Consider the following 25,614-nt stretch of genomic DNA (forward strand, 5'->3'; position numbering starts at 1 on the left):
TAGATTGTCTGTGATACCACACAAGTCACCTTGCCTCTCTCTCTCTTCTTCAGTTTCCTCAGCTGCTCAGTGTGGAACAACAGCCTTGTTTAGAGTTTCCTGGTGCATTGGAGTTGAGTAAATAGTACTCCTGTTGGCAGTAAATAGGCCTGGAAATAGATTTTAGTGATAAAGTTCAATCTCAGCTTAGGGCAGGAGAATCCAGGCTGGACTGACTGATGAGGGGAAGCAGTGGGTTGGAAGGCCCAGGTTGCTACATGAGATGCTGCTGCTGCAGTTTCTGCTGCCTTGTTCAATACCCTTGACAATCTCTGCAATTGGTAGCTTCTTCTCTTTAGTCTTTTCCTTGGCTTCCTTCACTGTCCTGATGAGCATCTCCAAAGGGGTCTCAACTTGCATCTAGACTAAAAATCTATCCAAAACATTGATGATCTTGGTCCCACTGGTTTTCAACCCAGCTGGCTGACCAGTCTTGTGGTACCCAGATCACAATGGGCCATTCTGGCCACATGGCCTCTTGATATTCTATAAGTGAGATACTCATTCTCCATCAGAGCTCAGTAGCATCCCAAACACTCCAGTTCAAATGATGTAGAATTCTCTCTGCTGCTGATGGCATGACCTTACTCCAGAAGTACAGGATCTGTGCTGTATCTCTCCTATTGGGGTTTAACAGAGGCTTCATATAGCATCTGTCTCCACAATAGATAGTTCTAGTACCACAGAACTTGCTGAATCATATCATTCCAAGCAGCATGGATGTTTCAAATGCAGCCACACTTTTTGAAGAATCCTGCATTGCCAGGTGCCTATCAGGCTTCTGCACCATTCAATAAATGAGTTAAAACAATATTTTCAGTGGCAGAATAGGTAACCTTAAAAATCCAAAGATGCCTACAAGCATAGGGCTTCTTTCTTAAAGGTGGGAGCAACGTAGAATAGTTGTCCTTTGGAACAGTGCATCACTATCAGTATGGACTCCTAAGAACTGTATTGACATATCAGACTCTGAATCTTTGTATGTTTTATTCCCCTCCCTCTGGAGCACATGTAACTTACCAAGGCATCCAGAGTACTTTTTCATCAGATATATTTAAAATCTCCAAAGTATAACAGACCCGTGGAATGCTCCTCAGAATTTCTAAATGATCCTGGTCTCTTTAAATTCTACTGCTTTACAAAGCCAGAGAATCATGAATGTAAAGGACAAGATCATGGATGTATACTGTTGGTTGTTGTAGCCATGTGAATGTTAACTATTACTAATCATCCTTAATAATGGCTATTGAAGAAAGGTTCATGGGATCAGGAGTTGTATACCATGAGCCAAAGGCTTTGTTTCTCTAGTTAAGATCGACATTTAAATACCAGCTAATGGGGCGCCTGGGTGGCTCAGCCGGTTAAGCGTCTGACTTTGGCTCAGGTCACGATCTCACGGTCCGTGAGTTCGAGCCCCGCATCGGGCCCCTGTGCTGACAGCTGAGAGCCCGGAGCCTGTTTCAGATTCTGTGTCTCCCTCTCTCTGACCCTCCCCTGTTCATGCTCTGTCTCTCCCTGTCTCAAAAATAAATAAAAGGGTTAAAAAAATAAAAAAAAATAAATACCAGCTAAAATGCTGCTAAATCTTGGTTAAGTTTGAAGTAGTTTACTATAATCTACAGGTTTCCGTTAGATTTTGTGCATGGGTTAAATTAAATGGGAAAGAAGAGAAAGACTACCAACTTTGTATTGTATCCTTCAAGTCACTGTCATTTATTCAAGACACAATGTTGATTTTTTTAATTGGGTTGTGGCTTACATACAGCTAAATTCATCAATTTTAGGTGTACAATGAGTTGTGACAAATATATATGATTATTTAACCACAACACCTATTGTGTTCCCTCATATCCGTTTATAGTCAGTCTACTCCCTCAAATAAATGGCTTGTAATTTCCAGATTTGGTGGCTTTTCTAGGTATTTTATGAATTTTTTAAATTTGTAATTTAATTCAATTGGTACCAGAGGACATACTCTATATTATTTCAGTCTTTAAAAAATTATTGAGGGTCACCTGGGTGGCTCAGTCGGTTAAGCGTCCAACTTTGGCTCAGGTCATAATTTCACAGTTCATGGGTTTGAGCTCCGTGTTGGGCTCTGTACTGACAGCTCAGAGCCTGGAGCCTGCCTCAGATTCTGTGTCTCCCTCTCTCTCTCTGCTACTACGCCTCTCTCAAAAATAAATAAACATAAAAAATTTTTTTAAATCTGTTGGTAATTGTTTTTAAAAAACGGGGAGAGCACCTGGGTGGCTCAGGTGGTTGAGCATCTGACTCTTGATTTCAGCTCATGTCATGATGTCAGGGTTCCTGAGTTCGAGTCCCTCTGACAGTGCAGAGCCTGCTTGGGATTCTCTGTCTCCCTCTCACTCTCTGCCCCTCCCCTACCCACTCTCTATCTCTCTTTAAATAAGTAAACATTTTTAAAAGACCTATTGGTAATTGTTTTATGACCTAGATTATAGTGTATATTGCTGAAAATTCTATGTGCACTTGAAAGTGTATTCTGCATTTGTTGCTAGCATGTTCTATAAATGCCAATTTTGTTAAGGGGATTGATCTTCTATATTTTGTCTAATTATTCTATCTGTTACTAAAATATGGTGTTAAAAATCCCAACCATTGCTTAGTTATATAAGTTTTGGTGTCATGTATTTTGAAGTTCTGTTTTACATGAGTTTGTATTTATAATTTCATTCTTTCCTGGTTTATTGACCTTTTTCTCATTATGAAGAGTTGCTGCTCATCTCTAGTAAAAACTCTTTGACTTGGAGTCTATTTTGTCCGATACTAATATAGTCATTCTGACTATCTTATGCTTGCCATTATAGTATATCTTTTTATTTTACTTCTAGTCTAATTGTGCCTTTGTATTTAAAGTATTTTACAGACATGAAATCTTAGATTCTTACTTTTTTATTTCATCTGGCTATTTTTGTTTTTTGAATGGAGCGTTTGGTCCATTTAATATGTAATGTAATTTTATTATGATTGTATTTAGGCCTACTATTTTGCTCTTTTTAAATTTGTGCAATTCATTTCTTTTGTCTTTCTGTTCCTGCTTTTTGCCTGTTTGCATTAATTCAATATATTTCAGTGTTCCATTTTAGTTTCTTTATTGGCTATTTAGCTATATCTCTTTCATAATTTTAGTGCTTACTTTTAGAGATTCCATATAAATCTTAAACTTATACCAATATAATTAGTTAATATTTAATTACTTCAGTTAAAATATAAGAATCTTGTATCTGTGTATATCTTTAACTCTTCCATTTTTTTTCTTTAAATAGTCATATATACTTTAAAGAAATTAACAGCAAGACTGTGTGTGTGTGCATGTTCACATGTGCACATGAGAGAGAGAGAGAGCAAGAGAGAGAGTGCACACGGTTTTAATATTTACCCACATGTTTAAGTGTTCTTGATTCCTTTCAGTTGTTGTGAGTTGGCATCTAATATCATGTCCTTTGGATTTAAGAACTTACACTAGCATTTATATAAATAATTTATTGCCACCAGTATTGGGAACAATAAATTATTTTCATTTTTGTGTATCTGAAAAGGTCTCTACCTTCCTTCATTTTGAAGGATAGATTTGCTAGATATAGAAATTTCCATTATCAGGAGTTGGTTTCGATTTTGTTTGTTTGCCATCACCCCCTGGAATTAGGAAGTATTTTTCAATGTCTTCTAGCTTTGGTAATTTTTATAAGAAGTCAGTCAACTTTCTCATCTCATGCACATAGCGTATTTTGTTTGTTTGTTAGCAGGGACTGTTCTTTTAAGGTTTTCTTTATATTGCTATCTTTTAGTAGTTTGACTTTAATATGTCTAAAGGTGATTTTCTTGTGTTTAGACTACTGATGGTTCATTGACAGTTTTCAGTTTTTCTGTATTTTACTATTTATTTTATCAAAATTAATATTTTCAACTAAATTTAGTTATTATTTTTTTAATGTTTCTTTATTTTTGAGAGAGAGAGAGAAAATGAGAACGAGCAGGGGAGGGTCAGAGAGAGAGGGAGATAGAGGATCCAAAGCGGACTCTGCATTGGCAGCACAGAGCCTGATGTGGGACTCAAACTCATGAACTGTGAAATCATGACCTGAGCTGAATGAAGTTGGATGCTTTTTTTTTTTTCAACGTTTATTTATTTTGGGGACAGAGAGAGACAGAGCATGAATGGGGGAGGGGCAGAGAGAGAGGGAGACACAGAATCGGAAGCAGGCTCCAGGCTGTGAGCCATCAGCCCAGAGCCAGACGCGGGGCTCGAACCCACGGACCGCGAGATCGTGACCTGAGCTGAAGTCGGCCGCTTAACCGACTGTGCCACCCAGGCACCCCTGAAGTTGGATGCTTAATCAACTGAGCCAATCAGGCACCCCAGCCAAATTTAGGAATCTAGTTTCAAATTTGGTTTTCAGATATTGTTTCTTCAGATTACTTTTCTTTCCTTTTGGGATTCCAACTAAATATTTGTCAGGTTACTTTTCATTTTTTCAGAAGTATTTGGGAGTCTACTTATTGTTCTTCCAAATACCACCCCCCGCATTCTTTGGATTAGGTAATTTATTTTGTTAAATTTTTAGATTTAATGCTTCTTTCTTTTTCCATCTCTAATCTATTGTTGAGCCCATTGACATAATCTTTTATTTCAGCTATTTCATTGTTCTGCTTTAGATTTTCTATTTTTAAATAGTTTATATTTTGCTGTTGAGATTTTTTCCCTCTTCATTTATTTTAGCATATTATTTACTTCAACATATGTTCTTTTAATTCCTTAAATGTATGTATATGTGCTTTGAAAACTTTTTCTTTTAAAGTCAGCATCTTATCTCACACAAATTCATCTTCTTTTGACTACTGTTTTTTTCTAAATAGGAGTTATAGTTTTTTTGTTTCTTTGCCTATTTAATAATTTTTGGCTAAAAGCTGGACATTATAGATAATACCCCATTGGCTTAGGATTTTGTCATGTTCTCCTGATGATTAGTGGGGTTATATTGGGTGGCTAACTTACTTGGATTCAAATTTCAAACTTATACAGCTGCTGATGCTGTACCTATTACCCTCCACTTCTGATCTTTTAGTCTGGCTGTTTGTATATCTTCCTGGTGCTTGAGAATTTTTGAGATCAGGCTAGGATTTGGGAAAAGGTGGTCTTCACTCTTTCTATGGTTTCCTTTCTTCTAGGGATTTCTCATATTCTCAGCTGCTCTGCCAGCTTTTGTCTTTTTTATTTCTTTCTTACTTATTCTTCAAGAATGTCCAGCTTCAGACTTTTGCTAGCTGAAATTCTCCAGGTTGAAGAATACACCTAGTAAAGGAAGCATCAAATTCACATACCTGATTCTACAGACCTCTTATGCCATGAGTAGATTTCTGCTGGGCCGGCCGGCCTGCCTTCCTTCCTTCCTTCCTTCCTTCCTTCCTTCCTTCCTTCTTTCCTTCGTTCCTTCCCTGTTTTCTTCTACATGTGCATAGTTCAGCTACCAACTAGCAATTTAGGCAGTTTATTGGTTCAGATTGAGTCTCATCCCTTCTAAGTTTTTTTTTCTTTTTCCTTTTTCCTGCCAGAATTTTCTCTTTAAATTTCCAGTTGCTTTCCCATTTCTGAACTGCAGGTTTTCTTACCTTGGTTTTCTACAGCAAAAGCTGCATTTGTTGAAGTGTCCCAGAGCCACAAAGCCACAAATTCACAATGTTTACCACTTCAAGGCTTTGTTTTTCCTTTTTTTCAAAATTAACTGTCTAGTCTGTTTTTGCATATGTACAGATTTTTTTTTGTATCCAGTATTTATGGTTGTTATTTGTAGGTTTTCACATGACCATTTACTCTTCCATCATTACCAAAGTCTAGTCGTGATTTAGCAGGGCACTTGCATGATAAAGTTGGTCTGATGTGCCTTTAAACCTCTGGCCAAGGCTCCTGTTAACTTCAGGGATGAGTCTTCCTGATCATATAGGAGCTACTTCCAACAACTTCTAAAGATTCTTAAGTTCAGGAAAAGTATCTACAATATCATTCTTTGCTTACTATCTTGGGTAAGGTAGGAGTAAGTCTAATAATTTCAGGAGTTTCTACTTGGTCTTTCCTACTACCATAGCTCTTACTCTAACAACTAATATCAATGAACATTCTGCCAACTTCTACACATGTCTTTTTCAATTATATAATCAGGGAACTAGAGAAGGGATCACAGGATAGATGGGTCCACTGTGAAATAAACCTGCATCAGGACTCCATTTATTGTTTGATTCCACTATGCCTCTGCCATAACAGAGGCCATGATAGCACTTTGAATCCCCAGATGTCACCATCAGGTTGAACCCTGTATCCAACAATTTTGAAAAAGATATGGATATTTGTTTTTCATGGTTTAAACTCACCTATTAAATAGCTACAAGTTCCTTTGGGGAAGGAATAGGGGGCCACTGTTGTATATATTTGCTATGGTGCTGTAGGGCTCTTCACACAGGTACATTAACTCCCATCTCATTGATAGAAACTGGGTCTAAAAACTAGAGCACATCCAGAAACTTGGCAAGACATGTATATATATATATATATATATATATATATATATATATATATACACACACACACACACACACACACACACACACACCACATATATACATACATATAATATATATATTAAGGGACAATCTTGCTGGTTGCCCATTTCTTACCTCTAGAAACATCAGGCTCTATAGATCTCTTCAAGTTTAGTTCCCCTGGCAGACATTCTTCCCTTGCTTCCCCTTACAATGAATACACTCACTTGCTTCTGGAAGTTAAATGATATGACTTGGCCTAACAATTCAACTGGGGAGTCCAGTTCTATAGCTGCATCTATTACTATTATCCCAAGACTTCAGAGAAGAACTATCACTGAGTGTCTCAACAATACTGGTGTCCCCATAATCAGAGCAATCATTTGTACTTTGGTAGAGTGCCCTTTTGGCTGTCATGAATAACATAACTAGATGGTAGGTCTTCAAATTCTACGTAGTAAATACATTGTAGCAAGGCCACCTTTTGAGCCCTTCCTCTATAGTTTACCATGGCAATTCTAGCATCTGTGTTTTATATATACCAATGCTCAACTCTGAAGGGAAGCCATATGGTTAATTAGTGGTAGAGCCAGTCCTGCCTTAAGAAAAAAACCCAACCTCTTGCATCACGATAAAAAAAAAATCATACAGTTTTGTTACAGGTTGATTTTTATTTATGATTTTATTTATTTGGTTGATTGGCTGGTTAGTTTGAATTGAGTGAACCAATCTAAAGGTTTGGGGTTTTATCTCTACAAATTTTCTAGCCAGATGATTTCTTTAGAGAGACAGTGACAGTTTAGAAGTATTTATAGAATTAAAAGAGAAAAGAGAAGTGGGTTGCAGAGGGTGTTACAATGCCTTGCTGTGATTGGAAAATAATAAAAATAAACTCCTGTTGTTCATTTGTACAAGGTTGGAAACATGCATTGAAGCCCACACTCTAATCCATATGGATTTTCATTTTCTCAAAAAACAATAATCGTCCTGCCTTTGTCTGAGGGGATTTGAATTGCACGAATGGTATCTGACTCCACTGTTCTGCAAAGAATAGTTCATGACTGAATGGCCTCCTCTGGGACTCCACTTCTGATTGAAATTCAAGAATAATACTGGCTCAAAACTTGTTTTTAACCCTAGAAGTTAAAAAGGGAGTCTAAGTACATGAAGATACAGGTGTGTTGCCCATACATATTGACTCAGGAATCTTCAAAATATCTGCTTCTGGTGTGTATTTTCACATTGGTCTATGTTTCACATTGGTCATACATAACTGGCTAAATGTGTGTACTTAACCATATTCTTAGAGCTCTGTGCCTTCATCTCGAAACTGGGAGTGACAATTCCTAAGTTTCAGGAAGGTTACTCAACCTCAGCACTATTGATATTTTGGGCCAGATGATCATTTGTAGGATGCATAGCAGGATCCCTGGCCTCTACTCACTACATGCCAAGAGCACTTTCCATCTATTCATTCATGTCAACCAAAAATGATTCTAGATTTTGTCAAATATCCTCTGGAGGACAAAATCATGGCCCATCTCTACCTGAAAACCTCTAGTGAGAACCACTGACATTTTAAAGATGACAATAACAGGGACGCCTGGGTGGCTCAGTCGGTTAAGCGTCTGACTTTGGCTCAGGTTATGATTTCGCAGCTTCACGGGTTCCAGCCTGGTGGAGGGCTCTGTGCTGATAGCTCTGAGACTGGAGCCTGCTTCGGATTCTGTGTCTTCCTCTCTCTCTCCCCCCTCCCCAACTCGTGCTCTCTCTCTGTCTCTCAAAAATAAATTTAAAAAAATTTAAAGATGACAATAACAATATAAATTCATTACACATTTTGTTTGTTGTGTGTTTATGGTATGTCAGACACTATTCTGAGAGCTTTATGTGACCCTATTATTTCATCTCCAGAGCAACTTGATGATAAAGTGGGTTGTCTTGTCATCTTAGTTTTGTAGAAGTGGATACTGAAAGACAAAGAGGTTAACATTCCAGTGTCAGAGTTAAATTCATGTGTATTGATCCAATAGTCAGTGCCCTAAAGTTATGCCATACACACAGTGGGGTGGGGGTGGGGGGTGGGGGGTGGGGGACAGAGGGGAGGTTCCCTGAGCAACAGTTTGGATATCACCTGAGAGCTTGTGGAAGATGAAGAACCTCAATACCCACCCCAGATGGAATGAATCAGAAACTTCATTTTATTTTTTTTTTTTTAAATTTTTTTTTCAACGTTTATTTATTTTTGGGACAGAGAGAGAGCATGAACGGGGGAAGGGCAGAGAGAGAGGGAGACACAGAATCGGAAACAGGCTCCAGGCTCTGAGCCATCAGCCCAGACCCTGACGCAGGGCTCGAACTCACGGACCGCGAGATCGTGACCTGGCTGAAGTCGGACGCTTAACCGACTGCGCCACCTAGGCGCCCCAGAACCTTCATTTTAACAAGAACCCAAGGATTCATCTTTTAGAGAGAGAGAAAGAGAAAAGAGAGATTTTAAGGAATTGGCTCACATGATTGTGAAATTCAAGCCTAAATTTGCAGGGTGGGCTGGCAGGCTAGAGACCTAAGAAAGAGCTGAAGTTTGAGTTCAAAGACAATGTGCTAGTAGAATTCCTTCTTGCTTGTGAGAGGTCAGTATTTTATTAAGGCATCTAAGTGATTGAATATGACCCACCCACTCTATGGAGGGTAATCTACTTTACTCAAAGTCCACCAATTTAAAAGTTCATCTCATCCAAAAAAATATTTTCACAGAAACATCCAGAATAATGTTTGCTCAAATATCTGTGTAGTGTGGCCCAGCGAAATTGACAAAAAATTAACTTTACAGTGCTCAATAAATATTAGCTTGTATTGTTACTCTTGAATAGATGAGGAGAACAGTAAAATCTGTTTTTTTTTCCTATTCTTTCAGTTTTACCCCGAAAATATTCAGTATAGAGTGTTAACAGAGTTGCAGAATGATTGTGTTGGTTTCAGGGTTCCAAGAACACTTCTGATCAACTACGGCCTGAGTTGTAAAGCCTGAGGGAGGAGAATGGATTTAAGAGGCAAGTCAGATCAATAGAATTAAATAACACCTTGGATCCAGACAGATCAGGCTCTGATCCCGACTCCGAAATATCCCATGATGACCACTGGCAAAGTGCTCTCCCTATGTGAGCATCTGTTTCCTCACCCGAGATAAGAGTAGTAAGACACATGTTGCAGGGCTCTTGTGAGGACTGAAGAAGATGTCACCTTGAATGCACCTAGCTCACTGCCTATACAGAGTTGGGACCACTGGTGAAAAAGTGACTCTCACTCATTTGTCTGCCTTTCCTCAATCCCTCTCTTCCTTCCTCCTTCTCTTCCTCCCCTGTTTTGTTCCATCCCTTCTACCTTCCTTCCTTCTCTCCTTCCCTCCCTTTTCTTCTTTCCTTCCTTATTTCCTTCCATCCATTCATCCATTCATACTTCCTTCCTTCCTTCTGCACATCTTTGAAAAGTTAATGGATACCTTTTTATTCTAGATACTATTCTAAGAGTGGTGACACAAAACAAATAGAAACAAGATCCTGTCTTCTGTGGTTCACAGTATAGTGGGGGAGAACAGAAAGGCATGCAGACATGTGTGATGTTACATGAAGCTCTGTCAAGAATGCAGATGTATATCAATGATTTATAGAAGGAGGCAAAAGACTGAAGGAATCAAGGGGAGCTTTACAGAGGGTCAGTGTTTGACAAGAGGCTTGAGGGATGCATCAGAGCTTGCCAGGCAGATGACAGGAGACAAGAGATCCCTCTTGTGCAAGGTTATGCATGCCTCTCCTAGCAAGGGTGCAGGCCCTTTGGTTTAGTTGAAATACAGGGTGGCAGGGAGAAAGGGCTACAGGTGTGACAGGAGGAGTAAGCAGGTAGAGGTGTTAGATTTAGAAGGGACTGACTTGTCACGTGTGGGAGTCTGGACTTTTATCAACAGGCAATCGAGAACCATGAAATCGGGGAGGAGCATGATTAGTAATATTTATATTAAAAAAAATCATTCTTTCGCTTGGAATAATGTAAGAAAGGACAGAGTCTTTACTCCTTTTCCTCTCACCCTAATGTTCCCAATATCGTTTTTGGCCCATTCTGACTCCCCTAATACACACACACACACACACACACACACACACACACACACACACAATTAGGACTTAACTGCAAAGGAGTCCAGGTAACCTGGAAAAGTCAGTTTCTCTCTTAAGTAATACTTAAGAATTACTCAAGTAATTCTGAGTTCCTCATTCCAAAAATAGCCAAAACTTTGGTGATAGCAATTTCTGAAGTAGCTCTAAACTTAGTCAAGGGAAAAATAATAGACTTAGAAAAGAAGAATTAAAGGAGGCTGCTTTTTCAGTCTTGCTTTCTTATTTCCCACGCATGTAGCATTTTTTATTCAGTGCAAAAGCAAAATTGCCTTGTGGATAGAGTCACATATCCTAATGTTAAAGCTCACCCAAAAGCCCCACAGCAAGTTATGCAATGGTAAATGGCCGCAATGGTAAATTAATGCCAAATTAATGGGGTAGTAATTAATTAATTACTGTAATAGCTCTCACGGTTAGCAATCAGTCAAGTCTGTGTCCTAGAGGTTCCCACAGGGCTCAGAACAGGGAAATATCTTGGCCGTGAGGCAAAATTCAAAGATGGAAGCCAAAGTTGCAGAATAATATGTATGGTCCACGTAGGCCTGTAGAATCTGCAGTGTGGTTCTCTGCCCTCTAAGAACAAGACCTGTAGAACTAGTATGTCTAGGCAGAGCAGCCCTTCACAGTGTAGTGCCCAGAGCACAGGCAGGGGAGGCAGGCAGAAAAGCTTGGGCTCGAATCAGCTTTGACACTACTCACTGCTGTGACCATGCTACTTTACTTCTCTGAACCAATTGCTTAACCTATGAAATGTGAAGAAAATCAATCCCATAGTCCTGGTTTGAGATCAAAATGGGATGGTGTATAAAAACATTTGGTAAGTAGTTACTGTTAAATACATGTTCATTGAATAAATGAAGAAATATGCAAATAGACATCAAACTATTTTCTTACACCTTCCCAAGACTCAAAGGGAAAGATGGCAGATGACAGAGCAAAGGTGACTTCAGCAGTGAGGTTTGACCTGATAAGGGCTAAGGTTCAGAACATGTGATGAGATCTGCTGGGATAGTCGGCCCATGGCTTGCAGTCTTCCCCCTGGTAAGGACCCCAGTCCATGGAACGTCTGCCCTTCTGGTTCCTACAACCATTGCTGAGCTGTGGCCTTTCACTTATTCAAGTCAGGTTGAGCACAACTGGGAAATATGCCCTTTTCAGGAAGGAGTGCTATTTCAGGGGGAAAAAAAGCTTCTGAAGAGACCACAAAGGGAGTTCCAGATAAGATTGGCCATCACTCATCTCATGTTAACTCCTTCTCACATTCTCATCAACAACTGTTCTAAAGTCCAGTTGCTCTCCTCTGTCCCCACTCCCGACCAGCATTCCTTTATTTTGCACCCTCTAGTCTGAACAGACGGCTTCTTCTCACTTCTTGGGGAGATAGGGGCTGTCCTGATCCCATCCCTCCAGGTTTTCTCACTTCCATCTTCAAGCTGAATCTCACCTGTTCTTCATTTCTCTTCTTACCCTTTCATCTGAGAAGAGGCAACATGGTAAAGTGCGTTGTAATAAAGTGTGGGATTACAGATCCGTGTAGACATTGGAAAAAAATTCCCATTCCAGGACTCACTATTCATGTAAAATTGAGTCTCAGTATTTTCACTTGTAAAGTGGGAAGTTTAAATAGTTAACCGTAGTTTTCTCAAATAGCCTAATATACATGAGCCCATTGGATTGTAGTGATTAAAATTAACAGCCATTTAGTAACCATCCTTCATTACAAACACATATTCATGTGAGATTTACTCCTGTCTTCCAAAATTCTGTTAGTTGTGCCTTGGTCTAAGGAAGATCACTAATTTTTTGTTTTGTTTTATTTTGGGGGTGGGAGGGAGTAAGGAGAGAGAAATTAAAATAAGGTAATTTCTGCATATTTTAAGAGCCTCAGCCCTAAACTACCAACTGTGTTGCCTTTTCATTATCAAAAATGTCTACTCCCTACCTTCCACTTCCAATTTCAATTGACTTTTCCTCCCCTTATCTATTTAGTTTGCCATCTCAGGCTCATGCACATTGCAAAGATCATCACAAATGTCATCCATTGATTGATTGACTCCACAAATATTCACTGAGCCCTGTTATGTTCCAGTCAGGAACATCTTGAATAAAACAAAATAAAGCAAGCCAATAAACAAATGAACAAATACACTAAAAACAACAACCACAGCAATAAAACAGCAAAATTTGTACCTCAAATCTGGGGTAGAGTGAACATGATATGCAGCTCTTTTTTTTTTTTTTTTTTTGGTGTAGAGGCCATGTGAATCACCTAGTATCTTAGAAACGCTGTTATTTCTAAATAATTCAGTTAATATGGAGATATAAATGTATTTCCTTTCTGGAAACTAATATTAAAACAAAAACAAGCAAGCAAAAAAAATGTGAGATAATCTTCCAGAGCGACCAGGTGACCTCCCTTCTGGGTCTTCCTCTTCACTGACATCAGTCTTTGTTTTAGGGAATACAAGTAATGGCCCTGGACTTCATCCCTACTGCAAGACTCACTTCTCTGTGTTAAGCCAAACAATATCACTGGACATTAATGAGCACCCCAGAAAATGGAAAGACCAGAGAGAAGCCAGGACACCTGTGAATTACAGCTCAGCTGACAGTCTCTGCTGAGGCAGGATTAGAAAGGTGATATAGGGGCGCCTGGGTGGCGCAGTCGGTTAAGCGTCCGACTTCAGCCAGGTCACGATCTCGCGGTCCGTGAGTTCGAGCCCCGCGTCAGGCTCTGGGCTGATGGCTCGGAGCCTGGAGCCTGTTTCCGATTCTGTGTCTCCCTCTCTCTCTGCCCCTCCCCCGTTCATGCGCTGTCTCTCTCTGTCCCAAAAATAAAAATAAACGTTGAAGAAAAAAAAATATTAAAAAAAAAAAAGAAAGGTGATATAGAGACGTAGCCTTAATTCTGAGAAGGAGGCAAGCTAGGTGAGGATCCAGCAGCATCTTTATCTTCACAAAGGTGATGCCTCACCTTGTCTGTGCCAGGCTGAGGGACGTGTCAGTTCCTGAAGTCCCCAAATTCAGGATGACACCTGCAGTAGGACTCTTCTTGAAATGCTTCTTGCTTGATTGGTTATTTAAAAATTTTACTATTAGAACGGTAAATGGTAAGACATTCTCATGCCCATTAATACCCTCTGGATAACATTTATCTGAAAACTAGAAATTATTTGTTATTCCATCTAAACAGGAGAAAGCAATATTTACAAAGTTATTATTGAATGTGAGAGCTCTGTCTTACTAACTCCACCTGCAATCAAGCCTTTTGGAAATGGGAGTAGGTAATTATCTTATTCACACTTATTTATCAAGCATTTTGCAACAACACTTAGAATTCAGGGAAAAGGAGATACTTGTGGGCTGATAGGTGTTAGCAAATGCTTAGGCTTTGTCTGAGGGACCACTGCTGAGCACATTACTCAGAAAGAAAAATCTGGGTTTCCCAGTTTCTTTTAAGTGGGAAAAGATGGTTGAAGAAGGGAATGGATGTGGAAAAGAAACTGAATAGATTACTCTTTCCCTTTTCTCGAAGCCCAAGTGCCCTGGTGAAGAGGAGAGGTATTTGCACTTGGAGAGGCTACTTGAAGGAAACTGGGAAGGCTTTCTTCTACTTAGGAAGTAAGATATGGTGAAGTTAAGTGAGGCATGTAAAAGGAATTTATTTAAGATTGTCTCCAATCTAGTATCCCGTGTAAGGTTGATAGTGATGGTATTTGCTTCTTGCAAGCATGTTTTAGTGAGGATTAATTACATCTGAGATGCAGAAACACAGATTTGAAGACCATGGGACGCAGCCTGGCCCATCCAAATTAAAGCAGGTGTTAGCCTATGCTTTGCCTTGACTTAAAGGGCAAAACCACCTCCATCTTATTTTCTTCACCTACCTGTTTGCTGTTTGGCACCTCCCCACAACCCACCTCTTTGCTTTAGTCTCACTTACATATTAAAGGTCAGTCTTACTTACAAGTTAAAAGGTTTGTTGCAGGTAAAAGGTTCTACCACTAAAAGCATTTGCAAATACAACAAATGGGTGATGTCTAAGGATACTTGAGGTTTTTCCAGTCTATGATTCTAAATTAGAAATTGTCGCCATATAGAACGGCTCTGTAAGAAGGGATTTTATCAAACTTGTGATCTCCTTTCTACCAGCTGGCTGCTGTTCCTCCGGGAGGCCTGCTTTTGAGAGTCAGCCAAATTCTCAGAATGGAGTTACGGTCATCAGAATTCAACAGTTTCCCGTATTTTGTAACATTTTCTTTTGCTCCTGCCTCGTTTTATAAAACATTTTTGGACTGCAAAGTCTCAATGACACTAAAAGAGCAAATGGAGGCACAGAATATTCTAGGAGCACCAGTATATCAGTGACTGCATTTTCTCAAGCCCCAAGCATGCACTGAGAGTCATCAACATGTCACTTTTGCTGACACCAAGACCTGAGAGCATGGTGCTTACACAGGGCAACTCGGAGAGTGAGCAGCAGTGTTAGGATTTAGGCCCAGGACTTTCTGGGCTTCATCCAGGATTTATTCCACAAGGCCACACCACTGTTCTTAGGCTTCAGACACCTCACCCGAGGTCTGTTTGGTGCACTGGAATTCACCTAGCTCAACCTGTGACCTAAGCCATGGTGTGCTCCGAGCCACAGACTTCAAAAGGCCAGTAGCATCCACTGTACCCAGAGATGAGGAAAAATTGGGGCCTCTTCACAAGAACTGGGGTTCTAAGGATTACTGAAGATTTTAAGCTAGTTGAGAAAAAAATCTAAGTGTGTAAATGAAGACAATTAAACAACTTTGTTTTGTTAATCCAGAATCCAACAGCACTCAGACTGAGTTCAAACTCGGGAAAAAAATTTAAATATAGGCTCCCAGTTATTAATCAAAAAGGCAATAACCATCATAAGAACTATTGTTTACTGATCCACGTAATTTACATATGTCCTCTCATTTAAGCCTCACAGCAAAGTCTTCTGCAGTTGTGACCTGAGAGGAGGACATTATGCAATCCATTTACAAATAAGGAAATGGAAGAGCAGCAAGCCTCGTAACCTGCTAATTGTCACACAGATAGTACGGAGTTCCCATTCTCCCTTCCTGTGGGAAGCCCCTTGTCAGTCCATTATTCTGTCCTTACTTCCTTCTGATAAAAGAGTAGGTGTATCCAAATCTGTGCTTTATACCTGAGTTATTATACCTTAGGCTTTCAGCTTTTTCTCTTCTGGGACCAGATCTGATGGAATCTCATTACTGTGATGATTGAACCAAAAGGACTTTATCTTTCTGCATTTGGTGCTTCAAGCTGGGAATGACACAAAGGAAAAAAAAAAAAAAAAAAACAGCCCAAATCCATTAGCATCCACGGTGCTCAGGTAACATTTGTCAGTGCCTGGAGACATTTTTGATTGTCACAACTGCAGGAAGGGGGAAGCTACTGGGATCTGGAGTGTTGCTAAACATTCTACAAAGCATAGAACTGTCCCCCAAAACAAAGAATTATGCAGCCCACATGTCAATAGTACCGAGGTTGAGAAATCCTCCTCTAGCCCCAATGCTAGGGTACCTGGCAAATTATAAGTAAGCAATGTTTTCCTGCCCATCCTAGTTTAAATAGCACTTCCTGGTCACTATTCCATGATCAGACTCACTGATATTATCTTGCGCATTTGTTCACATAGATATTGTCTGTTTCTCTGATGCAGATGTAACCATCATGAGCTGCAGGATTAGGTCGGCCTTCCCAGAATCTCTTTAGACCAAGGCAAGTAGAGTAGAAACTCGATGCATATTTGTTAATGAATGAATGAATACACACACTGTGGAGGTGCTCTTATGACTGAACACAGAGCATACAGTTTTCCCCTTCCTTACAATGTGTGCTTTGGACTTGGAGAGTCCTGGGTACAGGCCAGTAAGCAACATACATTCAGCCTAGACTCCTTTATCCTTTGAAATTTTCTGGGCAGTTTCACAGATCCAAAGAGTTTCGTTGAGCCTCAGTGCGACCCTGTGCTTTTCCTAACTAACCACATAACTGCTTCCTAAGATCCCCATCATTCATGATTTGGGGCTAAATACTCATATCTGTAGGTGCTGCTCGCTTCCACGGTCTGAAAACTTCAGAGCCAAGAGCCTTGAGGAATTGAGATTCCTCTGAGACCTCAGAGTGTAAAAGCTAGATACCTGTGGTGTGAATCCTCCCAGCCTTACGTAAGAGGAGGAGGAAAAGTTGCTCAAAGTCCTTCGGGAAGAAACTGTATTGTAGCCCTTGTGCCAAGACTTGACACAGGGTGTGGGGGAGGGCATCCAGGCAAAGTCAGGCCTGTGGTGTGTGAGAGCCACTGGGACTTGTTCTGGAAGAAAAGCCGGGAGCCCAAGGCTAGTCAGAAAATGATAACGTGTGAGTGCACTGGGCCACTGAGGGGAGGCTGGCTCCAGGGAGAAACTGAGGTCGGGAGGAATGCAGACCTAAGGATGGTTTAAACCTCCAGATCTGGATGTCCAAAGTGCATCAAGCAGTGAGACTGAAGAGGACATAGCAGGTTTCCAGACATAGGGCCACATGGAGGCAAGAATGGGAGTGGTAAATGAGGTTCACATGGAGCATGGTGTGCAGTATGCCAGATCCCTTAACACTGTCTCCAATACTAGACTTTTACTGGTTTTCCTATAAAGGAAAGTGAGACTTTGAGAAGTCGGCTAGTTGTTGTAGTCTACCAGACTGTGGACTACACAAGGACAGAGACCAGACCAGGTCAGCTTTGTCCGCTGCTGTATCCACGTTGCCTAGAACACGGAGGCTGCAGAGAGCCACTTGCTGGCTGAGGTGAACAGTCACCCCCCTGGTGAGAAGTAAAGAGCAAAAATGTGGCATTCAAAATCCCACCAGCAGGATGCAGCACTTCCCTGTCCCAGACTGCTTTCCCAGCCCAAATCAACTCATAAGTCAGAACTTAGCAGGAGCAATGATGGATAGGTGCCAAACCTACCCCAAATAGAGGCATTACTTCATTTGTCTCTAAGCCTAAAAGGTCCAGCGCTTGGCTCTTGCCACTTTCAAAAAGATCCAATGGTTTCACCATTTTCCTCAGCTTTATAGAGAAGAAACATTATTTTTTTAAAAAATGGAATTAGATTGGTTTTTAGCCAACTTAATAAAAAGCTGAAAGATGAACATTAATTTCAAACTGTTCGTACTTTGCAAGTTGGCTTGTGTCACTTCCAAACTGCATAGAATTATTTTAGAAGCAAATTCTATTTGTTCCATGACAGCTTTTTATAAGATCAAATAAGCACCCTGTGGGTATCGGATGGCCAGTTGTTACAAGCATTTCATAGTTATAAACTTGGACTTTTCTTTGGTTTTTCAATATAATTTAATTTAAAATGCATTTATTGAACAGCCCTTATGGTTAGGGCCCAAAGCAGTAAGACATGAGGGTACCTGTAAAAGAATCCACTTAGGGTGTATTCTCTCAGAGTGCCCACCAAGGAAAGAATCACTAACAGTCAAGAGGATGTGCACCAAAACAGAGAAGCTGGAACACACCCAAGCTATTGACTCATCGGTATAGGTGGGTTCGCAGTTATCTGCTAGTGTTTGTCCCAGTCTACTGGCACAGAAAGTCCCATTTCCTGCAAAACACTCTGGATTTCTGGAAGTTTCTAGACTACTGTGTTCTACTTAGCAATTCGAATCTAGCAGACCACTGCTATTCTTTATTCAGTACTGCTACTAATGGCCAAACCTGCACAGGGGTATCTTGTGGGATGAGGGAACTTGCCTTTCTCTTTCTTGTGTGTGTGTGTGTTCCCTTCTATTGGCAAGAGCATAAAACAGGGATGTTTCTGTGTGCTCCCAAACCACATACAAAGTTTTTACTGAAACGGATATTCTGTTATTTTGCTTGTTTTCATTTAGGGTAGTAGTTAAGAATATAGGTGTTGGAAACAAACTTCCTAAAATCACACCCTGGCTACAGTACTTATTAGTTGTGTGATAAATAAAATCACTCATTCATCAGCACAGTGAGGATAATAGTAATTACTAGTGTTGTAGTAAAGAATGAGTTTGTGTAAAATGTTGAGAATAGTACCTGACACATAGTAAGCACTATATATATCAGCTATTATTAATGTTATCATTAATTAGTAATGACTATGCATAAACAGTGCTAGCTAGACTATTGAGTACTTTGCCACGTGCCAACTAGTATACCAGACATTTCGTGTTTAATCCCTTCAGTAGACCTTGAGGCAGGAATCGTTGTTATCTCACCTTTATAGCTGAGGAGAAACTAGGTTTAGGAAGGTAAATAACTGAGCAAAGGCACACAGCACATGGCTTTCACTCCTGGCCAGCAGGCTGACACCAGAATCTGTGTATACATAGGGCACTGGGAATGGTCTGTCAAGTGTCACTGTTCTGCAACACTCACAACTTCTAACTCCCTCCAAAGACTGCATCTTGATCCTGAGTCAAGTTTATTGTATCTGAATTCTTCTCCATTTTAACCGAGTTCTCTCCAGGAGGCACCTCAGATCCTCACAACAGTATGGTAAGTTTGGGGAACCTCAAGTTATTCCAAGGGACTAGAGATATGGTGAGAACAGAAAGCATGGAAGATGAGACTGAAGATGTGTGGAGCCAGTTTATAAGTGTGTGTCCTTCTCAGAAGTCTGTACTTAATCTCACGTGCCAGCATTACCCATGCTGGGCTCTGTAAATAACTCCTGCCTGCAGGGACATGGTAATGGATGCTATAGGGAGAAAACAAAGGGGGAAGGAAGGAAGGAAGGAAGGAAGGAAGGAAGGAAGGAAGGAAGGAAGGGAGGGAGGAAGGGAGGAGGGAAGGAAAGAAAGAAAGAATGAAAGAGAGAGAGAGAAAGAAAAAGGAAGGAAGGAAGAAAAGAGAGAGAAAGAAAGAAAGAAAGAAAGAAAGAAAGAAAGAAAGAAAGAAAGAAAGAGACTTCAATGATTAATATAACTGTGTGAAATTCCATGTTAAATGGAAAGGTGTTCCTTTACTATAAGACATCTCAGAGCTTTAAATTTCCTGATATGTTGCCTAAAAGGATGGAATGAAATGGAATACTTCCCGACCTGTTTCCCATGGAAACCTTCATGCTCACTACTCCATTACCCCTCTCCAGTCTGAACTCCAGAGCATTCTCAGGACAGATGCTTCCCAGAATGCCTTTATGGGACAGCTCCTGAAAAGAAAGAATATTAGTAAATGGTTCTAACAGCAGAACGTCAGCACCAGAGTTATGATAGTAACTCTTACAGAAGTCCATAAAGGTCAAGCTTAGAAGCGAGAAGACCTTCAGAAGACAGTCACAAATGCCCATGAAGAGAAAATAGGGTGTAAATCAGGGCCGCAGGAGAAGGGATGGGCAAAGAAGTGCCTCCTCCTTCTGTTTGGTCCTCTAACTCTGCTAGTGCTACCCCTTGTCCTCCTCACCATGCTTCTCCCACTGTGTGCTCCAACTGCCCTCAACTTCCAAACTATTCAGCCTCCATATCTTCACGAAGTCTCCTCCCTCCACTTGCAATGACCTCTTAATGACTCCTCGAAGCACACATGGACCCAGCAGTGCCTGAAGAACTTTTCGTCTTCAGCTCCCGTTCCTGGCAGGAGTCTTTTCCTCAGGAAGCACCTCCTGACCTTCCCAGGTCTCCACAGAGCAGTTCTTTGCCCACTACAGCGCTTGTCTCGGGCTTCCCGAGAGTCCTGTTATTTGTCTTTCTCCCTCTCCAGACTTTGAGATACTGCCAGGCTGGAACCAGGTCCTACTTATCCTTGTGTTTCCATCACCAGGCTGAGAGGCACATGGAAGTGGTGCATTAAAGTTTATTGTATGAACACATGACTTGTTTAGTCTTCATAATAACTCCGGGGCAGATTTTATTTCTCCCACTTTATGCATAAACAGAGTACCAGGTGGATGAAGAAACTAGACCAAGCTCTTACACTTAAAGGTCACATTCAGTACAGCTAAGACCATCTCCAAAGAGCATTAAAGTTATCTCTGGGCAGAGGAGAAAAAACAGTGACCTCAGGGTGGTATTAAGTGCGTATCTGGAAGGCTCCCACTACAGCAACACAATCTCCCCTCCATGACTGAGTTCATAAGTTTCCTGAGCTCTGGACACTCAAAAAACACTGGGGAGCAGTGTGAGGTTGGAGACAGCATAGACAGTAAAACGGGGATGTTATTGATGGACGTACCAAGTAAATTCAGAAGGAGCTTGCGATAACTTAATATGTAAGTCTATTTTCAAATTCAACCTTCACAAAGTATCCATTAGAAATCTGCATGTCCTCTTAACTCCAGGGAATGGTCCAGCTTAAAGAAAAATGTCATAGAGAATTGAGTTTTGAAAACCTGACAAATGGGGTCATGTTGGTCCACCTGAAGCAGCTAGAAGCAGGAACGGCCAGGACGTCAGTCTTAAAGAGCTTTGTGGGCCCCATTCGGGCAAAAGAAATGCCAAGGATATATTCTAAATGGGGATGTACGTTCATGCATAAAAGACAAGTTTAAGTGCCAAGAACTAGACAGAGACTGGAATGGAACAGGAGCAAGGAGGGTCCTGAGTGTTCACAGGGAATGCTAGAAGAATTCCTCCAACTCACCCACCGTTGTGGAACTTTGCATGCATTTTGTGGAGGTGTGATGTATGAGACAATTTCAGGGCACTTCAAGGTGCTGAAGAGTACACCATAGGCATAGCACTGAATTAAGAAATTTCCCATGCTATTTTGTTTAATCTTTACAACACTCCTATGAAAGGAGCATTATTGTTTCCATTTTACAAATGAGGAAACTGAGTCTCAGAGAGGTTACCTAGCTTGTACACAATAAAACAAGAATTTGGCCCCATCTGTATCCTATGTACATCCTCATAGTGCTAAAACAAACAAATAAACCAATATTGCATATAATATTGCAGATACTACCTATCAGGTCTCTGCCCTCTCTCCCTACCCACCCTCTCCCCACCCCATTCCCAAGGAGCACTTTTTTCACTATGTCAAAGACAGCTCCTCACTTTCCAGAACTGGAAGAAGAAAAGATTCAATTTAAGTGAGTGAAGCTTGTTAAATGCAGGACTATTAAATGTAAGCTTTTAATCTGAGGTATTGATGTTAATATGTTGTTTCTTTTAATGGCTTGATGATGGCATTAATTCAGGTTGCCTTCCTGTGGAGTACTAAGTTGATTAATCATCCAAAGGGCCACCATTTCTAATGTTTGCAATTTAGTTTAGCAGACTATAATGTTTCGAGTCAAGGCTATTTGGAAAGAAGGGCCTCCTGAGTATTTGGAAAGACGGGGAGTCAGAAGTCCTGGATTTGAGTCTTAATTTCTCTCTTGAAGAACTCAAACATTAAGTTGAGAACAAATAAGGGGCTCATGGGTGGCTCAGTCAGTTGAGCCTCCGACTCTTGATTTCGACTCAGGTCATGATCTCACAGTTTGTGGGAGTGGGTTCCATGTTGGGCTCTGTGCTGAGCGTGGGGCCAGCTTAAGATTCTCTCTCTCTCCCTCTGTCTCCCCTGCTTGCACTCCCTCTTTCTCTAAAATAAAAATAAAAATAATAAATAAAAATAGAAAAAAAGAACATTAAGTTGCTTATTTTTTAGCTGATGCAGTTTCATTGACACTTTTGAAGGTCGCACTGCCTCCACCCAGTCCTCAATCTTCAGTCATTCCTTTGTTTCTTCAGCAAACCTAAATCCGCCTCACAAAATGCAGAGTTGTATTAGTATTACAAGGTTAATGATAGGGCCAGGTAAGTCAGGCTCAGAGGATAGAAGTGAAGCATTAATCTTGCTGTATCCAAGTTTGCATGATTGTAGGGTTTCATTGTTTTCCAAAGTGGACCTGTACCAGGAAGCCCTCCCATGTACCTGGGTGGGTAGGGTTGGGGCAAGTGCAGTGCTGGGGAGGGAAGTGGGTAGTGTTAGACTGCATACGGAAGGCAAAGTTCTTGTGTGTAAGGAGCTGCGTAGAGGCTCCAGGGGATAATGTACTTGCAAAACATAGCGTAAGAGGCTCAGTAGCACTGCACTGTGCAGGCCATCTGCCTCTCTTTCTGGAATTGGGATAGAAGCCCCTACCTGGCCTCCTCACGTAGAACTCCAACTCTTCCAATGTATGCCCCACCGTGGCCCCCAGATCTGATCATTTGTATCAGTTACAGCCCCCACAGGAAACAAATGTCATGTTAAAACGAAATAATTCAGGGTGCCTGGGTTGCACAGTCAGTTGAGCATCTGACTCTTGATCTTGGCTCAGGTCATGATCTCACAGTTCATGAGTTCAAGCTCTGCGTCGGGCTGTGCACTGATGGTATGGAACCTGCTTGAGATTCTGTCCCTCCTCTCTGCTCCTCCACTTAAAAAAGCTAGATAATTCAAGGTAGGCTCAATAAGGAGACTATTTAAAATGGTGTGGACAGGACTGCAGAGCAACACAATACTAAAGACCACAAGATACACCATCCTTAAGCCTGGAGTGAGGAGGAGGGAGACGTTACTGGAAGCAGGGAGGAAAGAGAACTGTCAAGCTGGTTTCTTTGAGAGTCAGTAATATTGGTAGAGGGCTAAAGCCTGTGTGAGGTGCCTATGCAGGAAGGGAGCCTGAGAATAGGTACCACAACTTCATGCTCTTCCCATCATCCCTCTCAACTCCTGCTGGGGCATCAATTGGCCAAACGAACCAGAAAACAGAGCTTTAGGGAGACCTGACGTAGCTGACAAAGGACAGAGTAGTAAGGGATAGCAAGGGGATCTGCAAGGGCAATCAAAGATGTCACAGATCCTTTATTTAAAGCCCATGGATGAGCTGGAAACCCAAAGGAATGGAATCGTTTCCACCCTGGAGGAAGCTACAGTCAGGGGAGAGTTTGGAGATAAGAAAGCTACAAAGGAGTTCCCAACCCTGAGAATGCTGTAAGGAATTTATTTCATTTATCTGTTCTTTCATCAGACCTTCTCTGAAGGCCTCCTCTTTGACGGGCAGATGCAGGCCCTGAGGACCCTGGATGGCAGGGATATGTAAAAGAGAATCTGTGCAGTCTGTGAACTCATTATGTTTGCAGAGAAAGACGTTCAAGGCATAGACTACAACACACAAAGCTCCAAAGTCTTCCTTTCAACTGAACCTTCTTTCCAAGTATCCAAACGCCCAGCTCATAAAGCACAATTAGTTCTGTCCATCTTTGCCTGTATTTGGATGGTAACTGGTTTGGACAGCAGCCTATGTTCATTAGGCTTAGAAACTTTCCATGTCAGTTAATTTGATTAATATCAGAGAAAACTCAATTAGACTTGTCAACTTTTTGCATATGACATTTAATATCTATTAAAATTATGTCACCTCCGTCAGCCAGGGGACTTATTTTCAGTTTCAACAGACTGTCAACTTGAAAATGCTGCACACCCAAACAAAGATTATGGAAAATGGATCCCTATCATTTTCTCCACACATTCTTAAAGCCAGTCTAGCATAATTATGTAAAAACTGTTCTCATGTTTATTTGTCCCTTGCTCTCATTCTCCTAGAGAACTATACTTGAAAGAAGGATATACAAGGCTGAAGGTTAATTGTCCAAATAGTACTTATGAGAGAGACAGGGAAAGCAAAGCCTCATATAGGTAGGGAGAATCCTTAGGTTAGTGGGGTTGTTTGGGGATTATTCATATACTTGGCTGTCACTTCCAAACAAGTACACCATTTCTGGGTTAAAATGAGGCTGTGAACTCCACAAAGAATATTACTGCAGTTCATAATAAAATAGCGAAGAATGTAAAATTCTATTTACTAGTGGAATTTCTTTATAGTAGAAGCTTGAAAGCTCTGGATGGAATTACTATAAGATATGTAACACACATGGAAATGTAACTGCATAGTCAGAGCATTTCAAAGCAGAAAAAACAAAAAGTCCAGGGATCTCTGTATTTAATGTCTGCATTTATGTTGCTATTCTACAATAACTTTTGTCTCTGGCACCTGCTTCAGAATTTACATCCTATCTACTGGAAAGCTCAAATAATTGGCTCTTAAAAAGGAGTATATATCAGATTCATCTGGAAGATATCTGAAAATACACACACTCGCATCCTAATGCGGAGATCAAGGGAGAGACCCGGAGTCTCCACCTTGTAACATACCTACAAGTCATTTTAAGAGGCATCTTCACGTAAGAGAGAATGCACTAGAATGTCTGCAAGTAGTCTGTGCTACTTCATATTTCTGGGCATTTGATCATGACTGTTTCTCTTGCTTATTTGCCGGGCAAATGTCTAACCCTTTTCTGAAGTCTACCAACTTATCTGAAACCTTTTCTATCACCTTCTGTATATTTTATATGCTTTAAATATATGTACTAGCACCCTGTCTTGTAATGTGCATGGTACTTTTTTTTTCTTTCTTTCAAAACAGTCTCTGAGTTCTTTGAAGGAAGGAAATGAGTCAGTTGTATCTTTGAACTCTGAAAGGCAGTATCTAGTCCATAGTATGTGCACAATAAATGCTTGTTGACTAGAATTGATTTAAATGGATATCGAATATATTTAGATTATCTATTATTTCCATGGTGTTGTTACTCCTAATTAGACTCCATTCAAGGATTATTTATACAACAGTTGCAAATTTAGAGATCCCATGTGGTTCAGGCTAATTGTGGCAGTACATTACTAAAAAGAAAAGAAAACAAAAAGTCTACCATTCTGATTTTACTGGCATCTGTAAGAGACATTAAATGAGATTCAATTTAGCCAATGGCAAGGCTTGCAGATTTTCCCCCCTCATTCTTCTCCTTTCTCACAATT

The sequence above is a fragment of the Lynx canadensis genome, chromosome D1, assembly GCF_007474595.2.
Source record: "Lynx canadensis isolate LIC74 chromosome D1, mLynCan4.pri.v2, whole genome shotgun sequence".
NCBI lineage: Eukaryota > Metazoa > Chordata > Mammalia > Carnivora > Felidae > Lynx > Lynx canadensis.